Genomic DNA, 19,303 nt, shown 5'->3' with positions numbered 1-19,303 from the left:
ACCTGGGTCTTCCTCCAGCGCCATGAGCAGCGCCGAGTCCCTTGCCACCCTCCTCGGCCCCTCCGTTAGGCTGCTATGACTCCCGGTAATCTGGACAGTCGCGGACTTCAGGTGCTACATATGCCGGTAATCTGGTCAGTAGCCGCCAGCCGATGTCGTCTGCACGTGCACCCCTCGTCACGCGCCCGTCCCCTGGAGCGTTCTGCACCTGTGCAGTACTACGCTCCAGGCGACGGGAGCGCCACGGCAGAGTCACACAGACTACTTTGACTGTCGCCGACTGACCAGATTACCGGCAGATGTAGCGTGGACAGCGAGGGACTCAGCACTGCTCATGGAGCTGGAGGAAGCCCCGGGTAAGTATAAATAAAGCCGCACCATCTCTTTAACCATTATTGTGACATTTGGGCTCCTGTTGTCTCTGTTTTTTCCCTCCAGGGTGTTCTTTGATCACCCTACACACCTGCGATCAATGAAAAGATGTCGATATAATGTTGTATCGACCTACTTCATAGATCAAGTAGGAAGTGAGATAATCGGTCGATCGCACAGGAATCGGCTACTACTCACATATTTAAACGACACAATCGATTTTTGGCATTCAGAGCATGGAGGCACAACATCGGTCAGACTCAGATCGATTAATAAAGCAGAATCTCATTGGATCTTGCTTGCAGTGTGTAGGCCACTAGTCGATCGACTTTTGATCAGCTACAATCAAGTTGATCCCCCAATATAGTTGATTGCTTAGTCGATTGAAGCAAAATTGCTTTAGAGTATATCCATAGCTTTAATTTGTGCCCAGGATATGTAGAGCACACACAGCACTTATGGTCACTGCAAACACCACAGAAACAGATTCTGTAGACATCGCCCAGAATAAAAGGGAACTACTATGCAATTCTGAAAACGAGGCGCAGATAGACACCATGTCTTTATGTTTCATTAGAGGCTGACATCTGTTCCTATATGACGGGAGCCTCCCCCCTCTTATCACTGATCACAGCGCCTGCAATCGCCCAGAGAGCATCTGTTGTTGTGATGATGTACGGCAGCAGAGTGAGTCAGTGTGTGCAAACGCAGCACCGACCGGAAGCAACAAGATGGCAAACTAGAACAAAATGGTAGGGGGGCTGCGAATTGGCAAATGGCGTGAAGAATCACAACAGACGGTGATGCACGCGACATATTGTACGAGCTGCCAACGTGCAGATCCTGCAGGACAATCACGCAGCGAAAACAGCAAGCCAAAGTGAACCGAACGATAAAATTTATACACCGCAGTGGGGCTCTACATAGACTCTCTCAGAGACGTGGGGCTCCGCAGAGACTCTCTCAGAGACGTGGGGCTCCGCAGAGACTCTCTCAGAGACGTGGGGCTCTACCTAGACTCTCTCAGAGACGTGGGGCTCCGCAGAGACTCTCTCAGAGACGTGGGGCTCCGCAGAGACTCTCTCAGAGACGTGGGGCTCCGCAGAGACTCTCTCAGAGACGTGGGGCTCCGCAGAGACTCTCTCAGAGACGTGGGGCTCCGCAGAGACTCTCTCAGAGACGTGGGGCTCCGCAGAGACTCTCTCAGAAACGTGGGGCTCCGCAGAGACTCTCTCAGAGACGTGGGGCTCCGCAGAGACTCTCTCAGAGACGTGGGGCTCCGCAGAGACTCTCTCAGAGACGTGGGGCTCCGCAGAGACTCTCTCAGAGACGTGGGGCTCCGCAGAGACTCTCTCAGAGACGTGGGGCTCCGCAGAGACTCTCTCAGAGACGTGGGGCTCCGCAGAGACTCTCTCAGAGACGTGGGGCTCCGCAGAGACTCTCTCAGAGACGTGGGGCTCCGCAGAGACTCTCTCAGAGACGTGGGGCTCCACAGAGACTCTCAGAGACGTGGGGCTCCGCAGAGACTTCCTCAGAGACGTGGGACTCTACAGAGACTCTCTTGACATTTGTTACTCTACAGAGACTCTGAGATTTGGGGCTCTGCAGGAGATATAAGGAAAACCATGTGACCAGTTTGGTCAGGTGAAAGATTTCCTGATCACAATCGTCACTTTTGATTCTTCAGTAGGCTAAAGCTGGAATTGATCACAGGAAATCAGAGCATTACAAATCTGTCACATGGTCAAACTCATCACATGTTTTTTCATGAATTCTATCACACTCAAGCAACTCTAAATCTGGTTTTAGCGGTGCGATGTGTGACCAGCCTCTCAACAGTCATTTCAATGTGCAACATAATACTAGAAGATTCTGCTGACCTCTACGAGAATCTATTCTATAAAGTTATGCAATTCTAGAACACCACCCTCATATAAACGGAGAACTATCATCTTTCATTCACCTCTATAGGGTGCTAACGGGATAAAAAAAAAAAGTATGTACAGTACACAGAATGCAACTATAGTAATTCTTTTCAGTGAACGTTGACAAAAAAATAAAAAAAAAATAAAAAAAAAAAGTGTTCAGAAAGGAAAGAATGGTGTTAAAAAGGAAAAAAATTGAACCTGAAGTGGGAGGGATATGGAGGCCGACATATTTACTTCTAAGCAATGCAGATTCCCTGGCTGTCCTGCTGGTCATCTGCCTCTAATACTTTTAGCCACAGACCATGCTTGGAAAGTGTACTGGATAAGGGCCTTTGACTTGGGAGACCAGGATTCGAATCCTGGCTAGGGTCAGTACCTGTTCAGTAAGAAGTTCAAGGCAAGACTCCCTAAGGGCCGTTTTCTACTAGCAATCGCAATCACAAACATCAGCGATTGTGATTTTTCCATTAATTCTGTTATGGGATTGCGATTTTTCATTTGCATTGCATTATCACTCTAAAAATCACTCCAGAAAGCGATTGCAATTTCCAAATTGAATCACTATAGTGGAAAATACTTATCATTTCTATGATAAAGTAGCAACCCTAGCTATTTAAAAATCACTAGAGATTTGTGATTCAGCTGTGCAGTGGAAAAGGACCCTAACACTGCAGGGTGGCCTCTTGAGCGCATCCTTAGTGGCTGCAGCTCTTGAGCGCTTTGAGTCCGACAGGAGAAAAGCGCTATACAAATGTTTGGATTAATATTATATGCTCTGAAACAGCAGAACGCAGCAGAAAGGAGAATTGGCGCCCCCCCCACTAGACCTTCTTCATGCCACTAGATTGAGGACGAGGGCCAACAGGATTTCGCATGACCCCTCCCACCAGGGCTGTGGAGTCAGAGCAATTTTGGGTATCTGGAGTCGGTGGTTTCATAAACTGGAGGAGTCGGAGTCAGGAGTCGGACGATTTTTGTACAAAATCCACAGCCCTGGTAAGTATTAGACTAAGGAGTCAGAGTCGGAGTCATTTTGGGTACCTGGAGTCGGAGATTCATAAACTGAGGATACGGAGTTGGAGCCATTTTGCGTACCTGGAGTCGGAATTGGAGATTTCATAAACTGAGGAGTCGGAGTTGAATGATTTTTGTACCGACTCCACAGCCCTGCCTCCCACCCAGGCAGTCGCTTCTCCTGTTGGGCCGCTGGTACAGAGCCATCTCCTCCAGAACCACTAGGCGCAGTAGCACCTTCTTACCCCCAGCAGTACTCCTACTGAACTCGACCCCTTCCTGTTAGGTCTGCCTTCCTGCAGCACTTTAGCTCCTGTGACTGTACTATACTCTAGCAACTAATCTCCAAACTCAATGGTGCTTGTATCTAAGCATTCCATTTATGTTTACGCGGCTTTTGCTATATGTTGTCTATGTCTATACTGTGTTTGCTATACGCTCTACTGCCTAGCTCATGTGTACCACAGACAATTCCAGGCACGCCAATCGGTGTATCTGGCGAATAAAGTTGATGCTGAAGTGTGACTGGATTAGCTGAATGCTTGTTTCTGGTGTAATTCAGACACTACTGCAGCCAAAGAAATCAGCAGGACAGCCAGGCAACTGGTATTGCTTATAATGGAATAAATATGGCAGCTTCCATATACTTCAAAGTTCCCTTTAAAAAAATGAAGAAGTCCCTGTAATTGGCGCGCAATAAAGTCTTCTATATGCCGAGCAATGTCACCGCTATGTCACAGAACTTATATTTGAAGCCAAGTAAAGTCACAGCTATAGACAAACAATCCTCTGTACCTGCCAATTCTCCTTTCAGCTCAGGGACGTCAGCCAACAACGCTGCGCTAAAGATGGCGAGAGATCTGACATAGTTACAATTTGCAGTCGGTCGTCTTCTGCCGCCGTCATCCGTGGAAGGACTGCTCAAACACAAAATAAATGAGAATCTCTAACGTCAAAGAAATTCCCCTGAAATTTGCAGAGCGCTCTTTATTACAGAAACACACGCTCTCTCCAAATTGTGCTATTCTAAATCTGTCTAATCCATTCCCAGGATAAATTAGTGATGGGTATCGGATAAAAATATATTCAAATGCAGACGGTGAAAGGCGGTGAAGCTCTTTATTCCTGCCTGCTGCTGACAAATGCAGACTGTTCATCGCCCACCGCTGAGGGCAGAGATAAAGCAGCCCAGCATACAGGAAAGCCACAGCCCTAACAATGTCTGAAGTCCCGGGTTTCATAACAATAATAATTCTTATATTTGTATAGCGCTTTTCTCCTCTCGGACTCAAAGCACTTGCAAGGCAGCCACTAGGGCGCATTCAATGTAAGAGAGTCTTGCCCAAGAACTCCTTACTGAATAGGTGCTGGCTTACTGAACAGGAAGAGCTGAGATTTGAACCCTGGTCTCCTGTGTCAGAGGCAGAGCCCTTAACCCATTACACTATCCAGCTACATATTCTGTTCATTCTGAACACACAGCCTGCAGAGGAGTCTGAAAACTGAGGAACTGTAGTGAAAAGAATGTAATGAATAAAAGTGCTTATTTTCCATTTATTTCTAAAATAGTTCAGCCAGTGTTCGCACATTGTAAAAATGTTCTTTACTGATTTACATTTTTAAATGTATCACAGGTAGCTACAACTTTTGTCCTGTCATGTGCGGCTCTGCAGAGCGTTTGTTTCTGAGAATTCTGAAGCCAGTGCAAAATATACCTAGAATCCCAAAATACTAATTAGCCTAGGCCAGAGATGTCAGACTCAAATACAAAGTGGGCCGAAATTGAACACTGGTATCAAATTGCGGGCTAACCTCAATGTCTAGTGGCCACTTACCTCCCTTATAAAAGTTTCCTGGTGTCTAAAGGGCCCCCTATACAGTTCCCTGGTGTCTAGTAGCCCTCCTCCCTCCCCTATACAGTTCCCTGGTGTCTAGTGACCCCCCCCCTCCCCAACCTATACAGTTTCCAGGTGTCTAGTGCTTTCTCCCTCCCTCCCCCATATGGCTTCCTTGGTGGTCTATAGTGGGCCAAACATAATGAAAAGTGAAGAAACCACTTGAGAGGCAAATTTGATAGGTCTGCAAACCAGATTTGGCCTACGGATGGGGTTTGACGTGTATGGCCTAAAGCTACGTACACACATGCGACAACGATCGTTCGTTGTCAATGGCGAAATATATATGAAAGAACAACCTAAGTAAAGTTAGTTTTGAAAGGTGTGTAACGATCAGATCGTTAGAACGAACGTTACATCACGTAAAAGTAACTATTGCGCCTGCGCATAAAAATGAAAAGTTCCATGGAGAAATAGTGAAATGCGCATGTCAAGCCTAGTACGAACGATCGTTTCCAACAATGTACTACTTTTGCAAACGATCATCATTGGGAAAAATCCGCCAAGCTAGATGATTCGTTTTGAACGATCTAGCTCGTCCGTCGTTAGACTTCATGGTCGTTGGTTGCTTTTTTTCAAACGATCGTCGTTTGAAAGAATCGGGGAACGATCGTTTCAAACGACTATAGTCGCATGTGTGTACGCACCTTTAGTCTTGGCCTAGCAGTAGAAGGGCGGTGGCTACATTCTATTTACAGCAATATAATGTATATAGAAATGGTTTCTGATGCTAAAACCAGGCAAGGCTCCGTGCTACCCTCAGGCTGTATTTGTATCTTAGGAAATTGTTTATTAGGAAATGCATAGGACAGCTTCCATATACTTCTTGCTGCAATTGTCTTTTAATGACACCTCCCTACTAAGTGTAAATTTGCATTGCATTAGCCCTGAAAGCTAAATGCAATTTTCGATGGAATAGTTAATGCTAAATGAGTTTTTTCCAGTTTGAAAAAAAAAAAAAAATATTGGACATCTTGCTGCAGTTTTTCACACCACGCATGTGTCTCCCATGTAATGATTTTCAATTATGCTTGACATATGTGAAAATTTGCATAAAATAACCCGAAAATTCGCCTGCGAAAAACACATGCACAATTGAAAAGGGTGCCTTGTCCCTCCCTGCATGTTGGCAGAATTGACACTTGTCCAAAGCACCCTGTTCAGCAGTCTGTATGGAGGGAGAAAATAGAATCAAAAACAGAAGAGAACAACAAAAACCCCAGACTGACCAGGAATTTGGATCGGTAGATGACGAGCAACGATGAAGCTAGCAATGCCGTCTGGACCCGCTGTCTATACCTGAACTCCAGACCTAGTAGAAAGACTGACCTTCCGTCTGTCTTCTCTCAGCTGCAGGGAGAATGTGAGACCCCCTTCCTCTTGCACTAAACAATTCACAAACTCACAGCAGCTCCCAGCCCCCGATCCTCTCTGCTGTAATCGTCACCTTCCTTACAGAATCGCCTGCTTTGCATTTCCTGTTCAATTAAACACAGTTAACATCCCAGGTGAGATGACTGGATTGTTCAATCCATACCAGAAACTGACCCTCCCTACTACGTCCGTCTACATGTACACAATGCTTCCAAAACACATTAAATAATAGGTGTGGGGGGTTTTTTTTGGAGGGGGGGGCAGGATGCATTATTAACCGCTTTCATGAAACTTTGCCTGTGCACAAAAAAAAAAAAAAAAATGAATGAAGATTGCCCAAATGACTAAGGTGGCCACGCACCATACAATTAAAAGATCAATTTTTTTCACCAATTTGTTAATTGTCGATCAGTTATCCCAAAAACCTGAAAGCTTTTGTTTTCGCTCGATAAATTGAATTTTCCGGGGTTTTTTCCCCAATTTTTGTAGACTGGACATGTTGGAAATGTCAGACCAACTTTATCAAGAATTGTATGGTGTGTGTGATGGATTGTCAATTACGTGATGTACAGTTCCAATCAATTTTTTGAGCTTTTCATTATTTTTTTCATGATTGGGGAAAAATTTAACATAGGTGTGTGGTACATTAGTCAGATTTTTGAATTATTACAATTAGTCCGAAAAATTGATTGCTATTCTTGAATTGAACAGATATTTACAAAATTGTATGGTGTGTGGCCACCTTAAAAGGAGTTATCAGGCAATTATAAGCAAAATAAGTGCTACTTACCGGGGGCCTTTTCCAGCCCCAAACTCCTAGCATGTCCCTCGCTGCAGCTCTGCCGTCAGCCATTCGCTGCCGCTGCCTCCCAGTCCCCGGCGATAAAGTCAGGTCAAACGGCGCTGTCAACCACCGCCACATGGACCGGAGCATACTGTGCAGGCGCAGAACTACTGCGCAGTAGGCTCCGAACCACGGGGCGGTGATTGACAGCGGCACTCGCGCAGGCGCAGTACAGGTGGACCTCCAGGTCGGCCTGACGTTATCGCCGTGGACCGGGAGGCAGCGGCGGCAAACGGCTGCGGGGAGAGCTGCAGCGAGGGACGTGCTGGGAGCTTAGGGCTGGACGAAGCCCCGGATAAGTAGCACTTATTTTGCTTATAATTACCTGATAACTTCTGTAAGCAAGCAGCTGTGAGAGAGATTGAGAGGCATTTCACTGCCTATCAACTGCACAAGGAAATGAGGCCTTATGCTGGGAATACACGGTTCGTTTTTGCCGCTCGATCCTCCCACTCAATCGATTCCCCGCTCAATTCCGCAGGCGATTCTCTTCTCTTCCGCTTGTTTCTCTTATCTTTTTCCATTGTGGTCAATGTGGAATCGAGCCACGAACCGATCAGGCCGGAGATCAGACATGTCGGAAATTATCTATTGAGCAATCTAAATGGCTCAAAAACGAACCGTGGATTCCCAGCATTAAAGAGACTCCGTAACAAAAATTGCATCCTGTTTTTTATCATCCTACAAGTTCCAAAAGCTATTCTAATGTGTTCTGGCTTACTGCAGCACTTTGTACTATCACAGTCGCTGTAATAAATCAATGTATCTTTCCCTTGTCAGACTTGTCAGCCTGTGTCTGGAAGGCTGCCAAGTTCTTCAGTGTTGTGGTTCTGCTATGCACTCCCCCCTCAGGGGGGAAAGAAACACACAAATGATCTCTTGAGATTCAAAAGGAAGTCTGTATACAGCCTGCTTGTGCATGGATGTATTTTCTATGTGTGGACATACTGTACATCAACCTACTTCCTGTTTTGGTGGCCATTTTGTTTGTTTATAAACAAACTTTTTAAAACTGTTTTTAACCACTTTTAATGCGGCGGGGAGCGGCGAAATTGTGACAGAGGGTAATAGGAGATGTCCCCTAACGCACTGGTATGTTTACTTTTGTGCGATTTTAACAATACAGATTCTCTTTAAGGTGGCCATACATCTACCGATTTTGTGGCCCAATTGACCATCCAATTCAATAATTGGATTTTTTGATGTGGCAACAAGCATGCCCGGACACTGATTTGACTGAATTAAGGCAGAATTCAGTTGAATGATTCGATCAGACTCGCTGGAAAGAACTTGGTCTAAAGTGCTTGATCACTTGCACGCCGGTAATGGCGACAAATGAGACAGATGCTGCCTGCCTGGCTGTCCCCAAGTGTAAATGCCCCTCCCCAGTGCAGTGTAAAATTCACCAGTACTGCTGCAACTCACAGCTTTATCTGCCATCACTCCCCTGTGGCACATCATCACGTGGTGCCTGTCGCGCGTGGCGCGTCCCCACCCGGTGCCTGTCGCGCGTGGCGCGTCCCCACCCGGTGCCTGTCGCGCGTGGCGCGTCCCCACCCGGTGCCTGTCGCGCGTGGCGCGTCCCCACCCGGTGCCTGTCGCGCGTGGCGCGTCCCCACCCGGTGCCTGTCGCGCGTGGCGCGTCCCCACCCGGTGCCTGTCGCGCGTGGCGCGTCCCCACCCGGTGCCTGTCGCGCGTGGCGCGTCTCCACCCGGTGCCTGTCGCGTCTCCACGTGGTGCCTGTCGCGTGGCGCGTCTCCACGTGGTGCCTGTCGCGTGGCGCGTCTCCACGTGGTGCCTGTCGCGTGGCGCGTCTCCACGTGGTGCCTGTCGCGTGGCGCGTCTCCACGTGGTGCCTGTCGCGTGGCGCGTCTCCACGTGGTGCCTGTCGCGTGGCGCGTCTCCACGTGGTGCCTGTCGCGTGGCGCGTCTCCACGTGGTGCCTGTCGCGTGGCGCGTCTCCACGTGGTGCCTGTCGCGTGGCGCGTCTCCACGTGGTGCCTGTCGCGTGGCGCGTCTCCACGTGGTGCCTGTCGCGTGGCGCGTCTCCACGTGGTGCCTGTCGCGTGGCGCGTCTCCACGTGGTGCCTGTCGCGTGGCGCGTCTCCACGTGGTGCCTGTCGCGTGGCGCGTCTCCACGTGGTGCCTGTCGCGTGGCGCGTCTCCACGTGGTGCCTGTCGCGTGGCGCGTCTCCACGTGGTGCCTGTCGCGTGGCGCGTCTCCACGTGGTGCCTGTCGCGTGGCGCGTCTCCACGTGGTGCCTGTCGCGTGGCGCGTCTCCACGTGGTGCCTGTCGCGTGGCGCGTCTCCACGTGGTGCCTGTCGCGTGGCGCGTCTCCACGTGGTGCCTGTCGCGTGGCGCGTCTCCACGTGGTGCCTGTCGCGTGGCGCGTCTCCACGTGGTGCCTGTCGCGTGGCGCGTCTCCACGTGGTGCATGACGCGTGGCGCGTCTCCACGTGGTGCATGACGCGTGGCGCGTCTCCACGTGGTGCATGTCGCGTGGCGCGTCTCCACGTGGTGCATGTCGCGTGGCGCGTCTCCACGTGGTGCATGTCGTGTGGCGCGTCTCCACGTGGTGCATGTCGTGTGGCGCGTCTCCACGTGGTGCATGACGTGTGGCGCGTCTCCACGTGGTGCATGTCGTGTGGCGCGTCCCCACGTGGTGCATGACGTGTGGCGCGTCTCCACGTGGTGCACGTCGTGTGGCGCGTCTCCACGTGGTGCACGACGTGTGGCGCATCTCCACGTGGTGCACGACGTGTGGCGCATCTCCACGTGGTGCACGACGTGTGGCGCATCTCCACGTGGTGCACGTCGTGTGGCGCATCTCCACGTGGTGCATGTCGTGTGGCGCATCTCCATGTGGTGCATGTCGTGTGGCACATCATCACGTGGTGCATGTCGTGTGACGCATCTCCACGTGGTGCATGTCGTGTGGCGCATCATCACGTGGTGCATGTCGTGTGGCGCATCATCATGTGGAGCATGTCGTGTGGCACATCTCCACGTGGCGCATGTCATGTGGCACATCTCCACGTGGCGCATGTCATGTGGCACATCACGTGGCGCATGTCCTGTGGCACATCACATGGTGCATGTCCTGTGGCACATCACATGGTGCATGTCCTGTGGCACATCACGTGGTGCATGTCCTGTGGCACATCACGTGGTGCATGTCCTGTGGCACATCACGTGGTGCATGTCCTGTGGCACATCACGTGGTGCATGTCCTGTGGCACATCACATGGTGCATGCCCCATATAGTACACAGCATGGTGGCTGCTCGGAAGTGACAGCGTAGGAGTCTGGGAGTTGCATCAGGTAGGATTTTTAGAGGCACGGGAGGGGGGGGGGGGTGGGGCTGGGATATACATAAATTTAGGGGGGAGCCAGGCAGATGGCCTGCAGTGTATGGGCAGCCAACAGATCTCTCATTGAAATCAGAGAAATCTTAAACTGAATACTCACCCGACGATGCAGGAAGATGGATCCCGGCGACGCCCCCAGCGTACCTTAATCTATCCTCCTGCCGGCGTGTACACACGGGGTTGTCGGAAATGTAATCCTCCGTGTCGGTCTTTATTGCCATGCAACGCCAAAGATCATTTGTGTAATCGTGCGCATGTACTCGTGTCGCAAGATCGTGGAAACAAGCGCTTGTTGCAACAACAAAAAATCGTTGTAGAAATTGCGTAGTCGTTACAGGCTTTAAGACCAGATTTGATCCGAAAAATCAGTCTCTTGGTCGATCTATCCATACATCACTAGATGTATGGCTACCTTAACTCTAGTAGAGTGATGTCATCTGTAACATGTGAAATTAGACACACAGAGCTGGCGTACACTACAAAAGCTTTTTAAATGCTAGAGATTTTAAAAGCTCTTGTTAATGCAATGCTATGGGGGATTTTTACAAAATCACATCGCTCCAGTGTGCACACACACATAGGATAACATTAGCAAAAGATTTTAAAATCACAAAGTGTTCAGAAAAGCTCTTCTGGTGTGAACAGCACATGTGTATTAAGTATCAGGAAGAGGAATATGCGAATTTAGAGTGCATTGTCAATCGTATGCATTTCCATTGTGACTGTTCAATGTCACTTAACACACAAGACAACCATTGAATCTATGCAAAATTGAACTTAGAGAACTTAAGAACTATTAATCAATTGTGAACACATCAGGTCAATGAAAGAGTGCCAAAAAAAGTCTGTACCCTCCTCCTGGCCGATACCTTTCAACAAGGAGATCCCTTTGATGCTTTACACCCATGGTTTCTGCTATTGCAGGCAACTGTCAGCAGGCAAGGTCTCTTGCACACTTCATGCGATTCCGATTTGCGGTTTTTACTACACTGCATGCTGCGTTTTTCTGTGTGTTTTAATAGCATCCAGGGAAAAATCGCAAATCGGATTTGCAGTGTGCAGGGGGCTAAGGCCTCTTTTCCATGGGCAGTTGAACTGTGTGCTCAGCAAGCAGTTGCCAGGCAGCAGTGAGCAGTAACCAGGCAGCAGTGAGCAGTTTTGAGAGTTTGAGAGGCATTTCACTGCCTATCAACTGTGTGGAAAAGAGGCCTTATAGGGAACCTAAACTGAGTAAAATAATTTAAAATAAACACATGATGTAGCTGCAAATGAATATTAAATACTTATCTCAGCGTCAGTTCCTCTCAGAAGCTCACCATTTTCTTCTTACAGTGATCCTTTCCAGTTCTAACAAGATTGTGTCAGAACTGAAATATACCAGTTGCTGTCAGTTATATTGTATATCAGCTGTAGTCAGTTACAACTTATGAGCAAGGTAATGTCCATGTTTCTCTATGGCTCAAGTGGGTGATATTACAATTTAACAGTGTGCGGACCAGGAAGCTACTATGGGGTAATGTGCATTTTCAATATGGAGGACAGAGAATTCTATCAATTACAGTGAACAAACAGGACGCAGGAGAGGAGAAAGGGATTGATGAATAGACTACATGGGAGGTAAGTATGACTGTATATGACTTGTGTATGTTTATTTCCACTTTTAATTTTCAGCTCAGGTTCTCTTTAAGGTGGCCATACATCTACCGATTTTGCAGCTCGATCGACCATCCGAATGTCAGGACACTCCTATCAGATCACGTAAATTTTAAATTCAGGATTGATGGCAGGTGTGCCCTCAAGGTGAGTGACTGCTGTAATTAAATCAAAAAGGTGCTTCAACAAAGTCGTATGCAACCAGCTTATAGTTTTTTGGGGTGTTTTTTTTTTTTTATTGGCAAATACTTCGGATTTATGGCAAGAGTCAATGTTTACAAAGTCAATCCTCCTCTCTCCATGGCTTCTGCAGTTCACTGTAGCATGCTGGGAATCAGCTTCTGTACCGAATCCTGACTGATGGTCATCCATTCTTGCTGTGATAGGCTTTAGAAATGATCAGTTTGTGGCCTTTTGTTTGCCCACCTGGTTTTTGAGAACTGACCAAAGGTTCTCAACAGGGTAAAAGGAAACCTGAGACCAGTAAAAGCAAAACATTTATACTTACCTGGGGCTTCCCCCAGCCCCATCGCCATCTCCCTGGGCCGTTCCAATCGTCCACTGGCCGTCCTGTTAAGCTTATCAAGGAACGCTCTATTGCGCATGTGCGGCCCCAGCTATGGTCCTGTGGCCAAGAGCCTTCTGTGCCCCCAGGCAGATCCGGATGACCCACAAAGCAAACCTAGGCAGTTGCCTAGGTCCCAGAGGTAGTCTAGAGGCCTGGTGGATGCTAGCCCCCACCAAAAAAACTTACCATTAACCTTAGTGGTAACCCCAAGTAAGGAGGGCATTTCAGCACACCTGCACCAGTAATCTCGCTGCGGTATAATTTTTTTCCTGGTTCTAGGGTCTAAAAGCTTGTGCAAAAATTGTACCACTTTTAGACCCTAAAATCCAGAAGTAATCATGCCAGGGAGGTTAATGAAGATCAGAGACGGGGACATTTTTTTTTTTATATACATACCTGGGGCTTACTCCAGTCCCATGCACATGGATCACTCCCACGCTGCCGTCCTCTGCTGCCTGCAGCTCCGGTACCGAATCCCCTAACTTCCTTTAGGCGCAGCCAGTCTGCGCAAGAGGAAGTGCGCTCTCTACATATCTCTACAGCAGCCGCCGGAGAGATACGTAAAGGGCGCACTTCTCACTTCAGTCAGAGCACCTGATCTGCAAGCTTGTTCAGGGGATATGACTAAACGTATTAGAGGCAGAAAATCAGTTGCATCATTATGCGACGCATGAGAAGCCGCCGGGGGAACAGTGAACGGAGAAAGAGGACGGGCCGCACAGCTTCCGGGCAGCATGATGGGATGTTACACCACCATGGAACAGGTGAGATGTCCCCTATCTGGGTTCCTCTGCGCCCCTACTCTGCTTAAGGAACAGCAGCAGAATTGGTAGTCCCGGCTTCGTGACGTTATTGCGGTGGGTTGGCGGCCGTTCGTATCGGCGGGTCGTTCGTAAGTCGGGCGTTCGTAAACCGGGGACTACCTGTACTTACCTAAGGAGAGGAAAGGCTCTGGGTCCTTATAGAGCCTTCCCTCTCCTCTCCCGATGCCCTCGGTGCAGCGCTAGATTCCCCATTTGAATCCCACGCCACGGGGACTTCGGAAGTCTTAGAGAGCCCGAGTCCTCCCAAAGACAAGCAGCTCCATACTGCGCAGGTGGGAGAGAGGGCGCTCGCTCATGCACAGTATGAAGAAGCCCTTCGCCCTTCTTCGGGAGCACTCAGGCTCCCAAAGACTTCTGAAGCCTCCCTTCGACAACGGACAGCAGTATTTGGTTGAAATTGGTTGAATTTTGCAATGGGGAGCTAGGGCTGCACCAAGGGCACCGGGAGAGGAGAGGAAGGGCTCTATAGGACCCAGAGCCTTCCCTCTCCTTTAGGTAAGTATCTTTATATTCTTTAAAACAGGTTCCTAATGACTTTAAAAGCAAATGTATGTGAATGTGGCTCGGTAAAATGTAAAGCTATAGGCATGCTAAACACCAGTGGTTCTGGATGTAAGCCTGGCTTCAGGGGCATAAAGAGATAATTTGCATATTCAGCAGTGGTGCACAGTTACACACTTAAACTTGAATTATCGCAAGTACCTTCTGTTTTAAGAAGGCAAACCACACTAAACCTCCATAAAGACATAGACATAAAGCTCCCTTTACATTGTAACTGTCGGGCATAAAATAAAAAAATCAATTATTTTTATCTGGTAAACATAATAAAGATGCTAACCAGGCAATCCAAAAGTTAAAATCACTGTTACTTTTCTTGTTGATAAAAGTTTATTCCTCAGTTTACCTGACTCTTATTTGGTACACACAAAATTTGGTACGTAAAAAGCAAGTTGCAGGGCATGCTGGGTTGTCCTTTTTTGCTTCTCTACTTCCCCTCAGACTTAACTAATGTAACCTGATTCTCTGAAGCCTATTTCCCTCTTGTTTTCCCCTCCCACACCTCTGTTCCTCTCTGATTGGCCAATATTTCTCATGCTGAGACAATGCACCTTCTATAGCGAGGCACAGACTAACCAGCAAGCTCATGGTGACCCAGAACTCATTGGGGTGTGTAAGGGACTACAATGGTCCTAAAAGCCCCCTTACTAAGATGTTAAGAAAAACAAAAGTTTGCTTTCCTAAAACAGAAAGAATTTGCGATAATTCAGGTTAGAGTGAGCTCGAGATGTCTCCCAGGCACCACTGCTGAATATATGCAAATTAACCATTGTACCCTTAGAAGCTAAACACACCTCCAGAACCGCTGGAATGCAATGATGTGTCAGCTTGTTAATGTGTACAGAGCCATAATAATCCAACATGCATACAGGCTGTTTCGGATTGTTTGATCCTCATCAGTGCATGGCATGGATTAATTTGGCTCTATGGAGTAGGGCTTGTAAACCCGAGAGGCACAGACTAACCAGCAAGCTCATGGTGACCCAGAACTCATTGGGGTGTGTAAGGGACTACAATGGTCCTAAAAGCCCCCTTACTAAGATGTTAAGAAAAACAAAAGTTTGCTTTCCTAAAACAGAAAGAATTTGCGATAATTCAGGTTAGAGTGAGCTCGAGATGTCTCCCAGGCACCACTGCTGAATATATGCAAATATATGCAAATTAACCATTGTACCCTTAGAAGCTAAACACATCTCCAGAACCGCTGGAATGCAATGATGTGTCAGCTTGTTAATGTGTACAGAGCCATAATAATCCAACATGCATACAGGCTGTTTCGGATTGTTTGATCCTCATCAGTGCATGGCATGGATTAATTTGGCTCTATGGAGTAGGGCTTGTAAATCCGAGAGGCACAGACTAACCAGCAAGCTCATGGTGACCCAGAACTCATTGGGGTGTGTAAGGGACTACAATGGTCCTAAAAGCCCCCTTACTAAGATGTTAAGAAAAACAAAAGTTTGCTTTCCTAAAACAGAAAGAATTTGCGATAATGGTTAATTTGCATATATTCAGCAGTGGTGCCTGGGAGACATCTCGAGATCACTCTAACCTGAATTATCGCAAATTCTTTCTGTTTTAGGAAAGCAAACTTTTGTTTTTCTATAGCGAGGAGTGGGCAAATCAGGCAAAGGAGAGTAAGGGAGGAAATTACATCAGGATTGGCTTCAAAATAGCCACACTTAAAATGGGAATTTTCTCTTTTTTTACTGTAGAAAAAAGGGCTGTGGAGTCGGTCCAAAAATCCACAGACTCCGACTCCTCAGTTTAGGATTCCACCAACTCCGACTCCTCGACTCCGACTCCTCTAATTTGCATTATACAATTTTGTTGATTAAAAGTATTTAACGTGAAATTCGTCTCTTAACTGCCAACGCTTAAAATTTTACAAGACAACTGAAGTGAGAAGGATATGTAGACTACTATATTTATTCCCTTTAGGCTAAAACTAGTCCTTGGTAAGAGTACTTGTAAAAGGTACAAACCAGAACAAAGAACATCTATCAGGCCCTAGGCAATGTAACTGTGGGTACATGTAAGAATGATGTGCAGGTACTCTGCAGGGGAATGAGGAGATTCTTCCTCTATTACACATTCTTCATACACAATCTGAACCAGGTTTATGGGTGACAGACAACACCTCTCTGTTCAATGTGCACAACATTCTCAGTGGATTCCCTGCAGCTCTGTGGGGAGTGCATATGTAGAGTATAGTACTACTGTGTAACAAAGTAAACCCGAGACAGATGAAATTAAAGTTTTATACATACTTGGGGCTTCCTCCAGCCCCCTTCAGGTTAATCAGTCCCTCGTTGTCCTCCTCCACCACCTGCACCTTCAGCTATGAGTCCAGATACTTGAGCCAGTCTGGCATAGTGCGCATGCACACACTCCGCCGCCGGAAGCGTACTACACCTGCACAGCACTATTGCGCAGGTGCAGAATGTTCCTGGCTGTGGGAGCGGCATGTGGCTGGACTGCGCTGACTGGCTAATTTACCAGGACTCATGGCAGAAGATCCGGGTGGCGGAGGAGGAAAGCGAGTGACTGATTGGCCTGAAGGGGGCTGGAGGAAGCCCCAGGTATGTATAAAACAAAACAAAACAAAAAAAATTTACTTTTCATCCGTCTCAGGTACCCTTTAATTTGTAGTCACCAAACCAAATTTTAACAACATATCAAATTATTTGATTTAATCAGCAAAGGGAGTGCATACATTTGCATAAATCAGCATCAATGCAGAATTATTTCCATCTCATTGACCATCTCTATTAGTGACACAGCTACACATCAGGATTTATTCTTACAGCATAGATGTTATTTAGTATATATAAGAGATTCCTGTGTACATATATATACAGTCACAATCAGATATGTATATCTGACTTTAAAAACATGGGGACTGCTTTGTTGAAGCAGCACAAGTAACTAATTTTGATTGGTTTATTTCATTTTTGTGGACTGAGCACAGCTATTACTGTATATATACACTGTATATATACATTATTTTTAAAGGAAAACTTAAGTAAAAAAAAAAAAAAAATGACATTTACTCACCTGGGGCATCCCTCAGCACCCCGAAGCTGGATGGTGCCCTCGCAGCCCCGCTCCGATCGTCCTGTCCCCGCCGGCGGCTACTTCCGGTTCGGCGACAGCCGCCGACAGGCTGGGAACGCGGCTGTTTTTCCGCGTTCCCAGCCGCTGCTATCACCCTCTATGCTGCTATAGCGTATATATATACGCCTGTCGGCGGCTGTCGCCGAACCGGAAGTAGCCGCCGGCGGGGACAGGACGATCGGAGCGGGGCTGCGAGGGCACCATCCAGCTTCGGGGTGCTGAGGGATGCCCCAGGTGAGTAAATGTCATATTTTTTTTTTTTTGACTTAAGTTTTCCTTTAATGACTATTATCTGAGAAATAGAACATTTTATCATATTTTCTATTTTAATTACAGTTACAAATTAATTCGGAGTCAGAGTCGGTGCATTTTTTCCCGACTCCGACTCCAGGCACCCAAAATTGCTCCGACTCCAGGCACCCAAAATTGCTCCGACTCCGACTCCACAGCTCTGGTAGAAAAATCACTAGCATCAAAACATGGACAGTGCAATACACGTGTTATGTAAGTAGAGCAAGCATTTATCTACTTATACAGGTCCTTCTCAAAAAATTAGCATATTGCGATAAAGTTCATTATTTTCTGTAATGTACCGATAAACATTAGACTTTCATGTATTTTAGATTCATTACACACAACTGAAGTAGTTCAAGCCTTTTATTGTTTTAATATTGATGATTTTGGCATACAGCTCATGAAAACCCAAAATTCCTATCTCAAAAAAATTAGCAAATTTTATCCGACCAATAAAAGAAAAGTGTTTTTAAAACAAAAAAAGTCAACCTTGAAATAATTATGTTCAGTTATGAATTCAATACTTGGTCGGGAATCCTTTTGCAGAAATGAATGCTTCAATGCGGCAAGGCATGGAGGCAATCAGCCTGCGGCACTGCTCAGGTGTTATGGAGGCCCAGGATGCTTTGATAGCGGCCTTAAACTCATCCAGAGTGTTGGGTCTTGCGTCTCTCAACCTTATCTTCACAATATCCCACAGATTCTCTATGGGGTTCAGGTCAGGAGAGTTGGCAAGCCAATTGAGCATAGTAATACCATGGTCAGTAAACCATTTACCAGTGGTTTTGGCACTGTGAGCCGGTGCCAGGTCGTGCCGAAAAATCTAATCTTCATCTCCATAAAGCTTTTCAGCAGATGGAAGCATGAAGTGCTCCAAAATCTCCTGATAGCTAGCTGCATTGACCCTGCCCTTGATAAAACACAGCGGACCAACACCAGCAGCTGGCATGACCATCACTGACTGTGGTTACTTGACAGTGGACTTCAGGCATTTTGGCATTTCCCTCTCCCCAGTCTTCCTCCAGACTCTGGCACCTTGATTTCCGAATGACATGTAAAAGTTTCTTTCATCCGAAAAAAGTACTTTGGACCACTGAGCAACAGTCCAGTGCTGCTTCTCTGTAGCCCAGGTCAGGCGCTTCTGCCGATGTTTCTGGTTCAAAAGTGGCTTGACCTGCGGAATGCGGCACCTGTAGCCCATTTCCTGCACACGCCTGTACACGGTGGCTCTGGATGTTTCTACTCAGACTCAGTCCACTGCTTCCACAGGTCCCCCAAGGTCTGGAATCGGTCCTTCTCCACAATCTTCCTCCGGTCACCTCTTCTCGTTGTGCAGCGTTTTCTGCCACACTTTTTCCTTCCCACAGACTTCCCACTGAGGTGTCTTGATACAGCACTCTGGGAACAGCCTATTCGTTTAGAAATTTCTTTCCGTGTCTTACCCTCTTACTTGAGGGTGTCAATGAACTTTATCACAATATGCAAATTTTT

The 19,303-nt window shown here is 47.3% G+C and overlaps 1 protein-coding gene across 4 annotated transcripts in view; it reads right to left on the bottom strand.

Annotated features, from left to right (window-relative positions):
- Nucleotides 1-19,303, bottom strand: part of KIAA0513 (KIAA0513 ortholog) — a 105,702-nt gene that overhangs the window by 65,534 nt on the left and 20,865 nt on the right. The window contains exon 1 of one of the 4 annotated variants that reach the window (XM_068260145.1): nt 4,110-4,130. The exons of the other annotated variants lie outside the window; for them this stretch is intronic. The gene's annotated coding sequence lies outside the window, so the exon portion shown is untranslated. Of the gene's footprint in view, nt 1-4,109; nt 4,131-19,303 lie in introns of those variants that run through there. 4 annotated transcript variants of the gene reach the window in all.

This window comes from Hyperolius riggenbachi, chromosome 11 (genome assembly GCF_040937935.1).
Source record: "Hyperolius riggenbachi isolate aHypRig1 chromosome 11, aHypRig1.pri, whole genome shotgun sequence".
Taxonomy (NCBI): domain Eukaryota; kingdom Metazoa; phylum Chordata; class Amphibia; order Anura; family Hyperoliidae; genus Hyperolius; species Hyperolius riggenbachi.
The sequence above is the reverse complement of the archived record's forward strand: the minus strand, read 5'-3'. Positions and strand labels throughout refer to the sequence as shown.